This window comes from Aquarana catesbeiana, linkage group LG12 (assembly GCF_042186555.1).
Source record: "Aquarana catesbeiana isolate 2022-GZ linkage group LG12, ASM4218655v1, whole genome shotgun sequence".
NCBI classification, from domain to species: Eukaryota; Metazoa; Chordata; class Amphibia; order Anura; family Ranidae; genus Aquarana; species Aquarana catesbeiana.
In genome coordinates, this window is record NC_133335.1 from 191761981 (window position 1) to 191768299 (window position 6319).

Genomic DNA, 6319 nt, shown 5'->3' on the forward strand with positions numbered 1-6319 from the left:
CCTCTTCTGGGACTCTTACCTGGGTTGCATGATTTGGAGCTTTGTCTAAATGTGAATTAAATGTGAATTCCAATAACAGTACAATAAACTATAATAGAAAGTGGAGCTAAACCCGGAACTTATAAGAACCCTGGGTGTGTTTAGGAACATTAATATTTTGGGACCATTCAGATCTGTCCTTTCTACACACCCTCATTCAAGTATAGGTAAACACAAGTTTTAGTTTTAGATGGAGTGGAGAGGGAATAGAACCCCTGTCAGTTTTTATTGCTGTCTGTGCCCCCATTAGGGAGATTCATCCTCTCTAAAAGAAAATCCCACATTTTTCGTTGGCCCCAGAAAAGTAATAGAGGGGAAATCTTCCAATGGGGACAATGGTTCTGGTGACCCGGGGGTCCCAATAAATTTCTTTAATTTGCAGGGATTTCCTCTCACTTCCTGTTTGGCTATGGGACAGGAAGTGAAGGGAAATCTCTGCAATAAGGCACAGATGGTGAAAAAAAAACCTGACAGGGCTTGTAACCATCCCTTACACTATCCAAAATGAAAAAAATGTTTGCTTCTAGTTCTACTTCAAGGCCCCCTGTTCACACCTAAGCATATCGGAATTGCACGATTCTGCCCATGACTCCAGAATTGCAGCAAAACGTGTGACGCACTTGCCGCGCTATTATTTCTTAACGGCACCTCAAACGCAATGTCATTTTGCAGCAATTGTCGAGTGATAAAGTGAGCAAAAAGCGCAGCAAAACGCTCATCGCCAAACGTACCTGGCTCAGGACAAAATTTTGTATTTCAGCTTTGGTGCGACAAATGCACATGGGGCATCCTATTCAAGTGAATGGGCTGCCCTATCCGTAACATGTGGAAGGGCGTGTAAATCGCGTTCCCGCTACGCAAAGTGTGAACAGGGCCTAAGGTATTCTAATACATAACATATTAAAGTGCATTGCTTTAAGGCAGCCGTTTACAGGGTTCTTTCACACCAGATGGAGCGGGACTACGTTGGGCGGCTAATACAACACAGTCCCACCGCATGACAAGGCAAAAGGTGGGACTGTGCGGGTGGTGTGCACTTGTAGGCAAGTTGAAAATGTATGTGTAGTTTGTTATCCCGCAGCCGGCCCAGGCTGGGGAAAGGGTTAAACATGTTCAAAGTATAAACAGAAAAGTCAGTGCTACTACCCATACACCACATAGATAGCAGAGCTCCCAGGTGCTCGATCCACAGTCGCTGGCTGAGTAGAGTAATGTAGAAAAAATGATCCGCACTCCGGTTGTTGCTCTTAAAATTTCTTAATTTTATTGAATAGCCACAGTTAACAAACGCTGATTAAATCAGTTGACACGTCAGCCTATAAGGCCTTAGTCATAACCATATGACTAAGGCCTTATAGGCTGAAACGCGTCAGCTATTCAATAAAATGAAGACATTTTAAGAGCAACAACTGGAGCGCGGATCATTTTTTCTACATTATTAAACATTTTCAGTTCAATTCCCAGGCTTTTGGTTCTGGTCAGCCCACTTGTGCTATGAAAAGGGGGACAGCCGAGATTTGGGGCTCTAGAGAACGGGAACGTGGGTAAAGGTGGGTCGTAGGCTTACCTGCAGGAGCAAGTGTGGCACTAAAGAAACTGGGGATCACAGACAGCAGCTCAACCATGGACAATACCATTACAGACACTCTCCTCATGGAGCAAACCCGCTGGACCGCACCTCAAACCAGCTGCGGCATTGTAACGCAGCAGCTGGTGTGATTTAGCCCTACATGAATTGGCTACCAACTGACTAACAATCACACCATTTTTCTGATGCAGCCCACCACAATGCACAGTAGTGCATTACCACGTGTTGTGATGACCTGCAACCCATGTGCTTCATAGGTGTGTTGGGTTAAAGCGGACCTTCACTCTCAAAAGGTATCTCACTCCCTTCTAGCTAGGGTTGCCACCTCAGCCCTTTAAAACCAAACACATATTAATTAAACAGGTTCTATGGATGATTAAGGTGGTAATTAAACTCACTTGTTGCCTTATCTGCAATAAATTAGCCTCAGAACCTGTGAAATTCATATGTGTTTTGGTTTGAAGGGATGAGGTGGCAACTCTACTTCTAGCCCTTCCCCCCTCCATAATCGTAAATTGTGGGTTTTTTTCTGTTTGTTTACATTTTTTTTAGAAAATTATTCCTCCAGCGCAGCCCCCCGCTTCCATTTGCGCCTGGGTGTAAATGGCGTATCCCTGTTACTGCAGGCTCCTGGGATTAACACCTTATACCTCCCAGGAGGCTGCAGAACCAGGGATACAGAGTGGCTGAAGGGTGGGACTACGTTGGATTCGCTGAGCATCCAACATTACAGGTAGGGATGGGCTCAGACGTGTTCAGTAGACATGTGCACAGCCAAAAAATTCATTCATTTTCGTTTCATTAGTTTATGATTTTTTTCGTTTTTCGGGTCATTCGTTATGATCGCGATTCGTAAATTCGTAAATGCGTTCATTCGTACATTCGTAAATTTGAACATTCGTTCATTCGTACATTCGTTCATTCGTACATTCGTACATTTTTACATTTGTACATTCGTAAATTCGTACATTCGTAAATTTGTAAAATCGTACACTTGTAAATTAGAAAATTCGGAAATTTGTAAATTCAAAGTTTGAAAATCCAAAAACCCGAAAATTCAAAAATCTGAAATAGTAACTAACTATTAAATTATAGGTATTGTAATTTCCTTTCAAATTTGGCTGTTAGTGAACGTAACAAATACGAATTTATCCAAAGTTACGAATTATCCGAAATGAATGCTGCATCTAAACAAATGGAATGGAACAAATTAATAATAAATAATAATAATAAAACATTGTTATTATTATTATTGTTATTTATTATTATTAATTTATTACGTTCCATTCCGTTTTTTCGGATCATTCATAACTTCAGATAAATTTGTATTTGTTACGTTCACTAACAGCCAAATTTGAAAGGAAATTACAATACCTATAATTTAAAAGTTACTAGTAATTACTAATAGTTACGTTATTATTAGTTAACTATTATTTCAGATTTTCGAATTTACAAATTTACGAATTCACTAATTTACTAATGTACAAATGTACGAATGTACATTCGTAAATTGCGAATGTACGAATGTACGAATGCCCGAATTTACGAATGTCCAATTTTATCGAATTTAGGAATATTCTGGAAAAATTCGTTAAACTGGTTTTCGTTAATTCGGATATTCCCAAATTAACGAATTTGTCGAAATTCGTTAAAAAACGAATTTGGAACTAAACGAATTGCACATGCCTAGTGTTCAGATCGGACCCGCCAGGAAACCGTTACTGCACACCGCCAATCACAGTCAGTGAGGCATGTCCCGGCCTGCAGCTGCACATACACATGCTGCTTATGATTGGCAGTGTGCATACCTCCCAACTTTTTTAAGATGGGAATGAGGGACACCTATCAGCAAAAGTATGCAGGCATAGGACACACCCCCTGCCACGCCCCCTTAAAGGAGAATTGTACACAAAAAAAACAAGATTGGTTAAACCCACAAGTGCTTTTTTACCACTACTATTCCTTTATATTGGCTTTTGGAATTTACAAATGCAGCAATTTAGAAATTGGATGAGAGGTTTAGCACTGGAAAACACTTTTTGATATATAAAAAGTGCATTTTATATACATCTATATAGATCAGACCAAAATGAGGAACAAATGAGGAGGAATGAGGGACAGAGGGACATTGCTCCAAATCAGGGACAGTCCCTCCAAATCAGGGACAGTTGGGGAGCTATCTCGGTGTGCAGTGATGGCTTCCTGAAGGGTATGATCTGAACACTCCTGAGCCCATCATTAATTACAGATAAGTGGGAAAAAACCCCCATGAATCTCCTCTTTAACGCATAAGGGTGCCCTTGACAACAAATGACCCCACAATGTGCTCATGCAGTCCTGTATACATCCTGACAGCACATTCCACTGGAGGGGTCTGAGTGAGCCCTAAGTCTCTAGAGCAGGGATCTCCAAACTTTCTAAACAAAAGGCCAGTTTATTGTCTATCAGACTTTAGGGGGGCCTGACTGTGGCCAGGGGAAGTGGACATTTTCCTGGCATCAGTTGGAGTAAACATTGTCACATTTGGTTATAGTTGGAGGAATAGTGCCCCATCTTTGATATCATTGGGAGGAACAGCACCCCATTGTTGGTGTCAATAGGAGAAACAGTGCCCTATTGTTGATGTCAGTTGACAGAATTGCGTATCAGTGGGTGGAATAGTGCCCCAAGGGCCAGATAAGGGGCAAGCAAAGAGCCACAATTTGGAGACCACTGATCGGATAGGTCTGGATACGGTACAGAAGGGTGATATCTTGAAATGCAGTGTTATACAGAAGTTTGAAATATTGTCACTGATCGGAGGTTAAGACTGGCCACACATATCTTGGACCTAGCTGACCACCACATGCCCAAAATCACAATGTGCTGGACATCACCACCTAGAAGAAAACAGAATCAAGGAAGACCATCGACAACCTAGTGGTCCACCTTTAAAACAGACCTGAAAACCATTGTGGTTACATGGGACAAGGCTAAACTGGTCGCGGCTGAGAGAATTTGGTGGAAAACACCTATTACCAAATTGATGGAGGAACAAAGTCTAAGAACAAGGTTTAGAACCTTTGTCAGTTTTTAAAAAGATTTAAATTGTCCCATTGGAGATATTTTCCCTTACTTTCTGTCCCAGAAACACAACTGGAACTAAAAGGGAAATTTTTCCAAAGTGGGGGGGGGGATACCCTTTAGAGAACAAATGTCCCCAGTGAAAGATTTCCTCTTACTTCTGTTCCAGCGACAATTGTAAAATATTGGATTTCCTGTCATTGACTTTTCCGGTGTCAATGGTCCCCAAGACAAATAGAGAGGTGGGAGTCATCCTAGCGAGGACAGCAATAAAAACCAGCAATAAAAATGTTATTCCAGACCTGGCAACTTAAATGCAAGGTCTGTTTTTTAAGTGGGCTCTCGCTCCTCCGGGGGCTTCCCCAGCTTCTGCCACAATGCCTAGGTGAGGTTAATGTCTTTCCAGATCTGGAGAAGGTAGAGTACTCCAAATCTTACAGAGGACACAATTCCAGCACTGTGCTACAGCGTATTCTCACAAAATTTGGAGTGCTTCCCTTTCCCAAATGATGTACCCCCCCACTCCAAAACAAAGAAGTCAGGAGAGAGAGTAGTATTTTAGTGTCTGTTTTTTTCTCCAATAAAGCACCACCCATAGTCCTTGCCGAGAATGTTCTGACCTCTTGTTTGCAAACCTCAAATGTCATGGAGTTTGTATACTTTTTTTTTAATACACCATCTGACATTGTGGGAATCTGCTGCTGACCACCCAATCTGGCACGCCCTGGGGGGCACCTCAACGCGTGACTTCTTGTAAGCCGTACCTCTTGGAGTGCTATCTTCCTTGAGGTACGTTCTGGCCGGGGAGCACAAAGGATCATTTGACAGTCTTTAAGGGATCTCTGGTTAGGAGGGTTTTTTCCCGACCACACCTCCCATTGGGTAAATATATGTTACATCCATTTTTTTAATAATTTATGACTCAGTTGTGAAAATTTGACATGTGAATATGTAATGTCTTTGCAGCAAACTAAACCTCCGAAGAAGACCCTAATTGCACGGGTCGAAACGCGTCAGTTTTATATAACTGAAATTCTGAGATGTAATGCCATGTATAATTCTCTGTTTGCCTTTTATGTACTTGGATGGTTTTTATTCTCCTACCAGAGCTTGTATTTTAACTGCCATGGTATTATCTTATGTAAACTTTAATAAAGAATTTATTTTTCTCTATATATTACTTACTTGGATCACTTACTTTGCTGCTAAAAAAACCCCCTGGGGGAGCCTTCCCATTTTAAAGCACCAAACCTATTGCCAGTTTAGCTAACAAGGGAGTTACATGCCAGTTAGCTGGACTAGCAAGATGTTGCTCCCTCACTACTCTCGCACTAGCAAGGGAGATTCGGCCATGTTTTAGGCCAATGAGCATGCGATTCCATTAGGGTATTTCAACGCCTCTCCTTGGTGATTCTACTAATGGCGTTGTGCTGGCAGCAGTAAAATCACAGACATGAGACGACCCTTTCTCTACCTGTGTATTGCGCATTGAGGCAGCCCATTTATTTGAATAGCCTGCCTAATGCACCAAAATAAGTGCATGCAGTATTTTCTAAACTGTTTTATAGCATTTTAATTAGTTATATAAAATGTGTATTTTACAGATAAAAGTTTAATACAGGGTACACC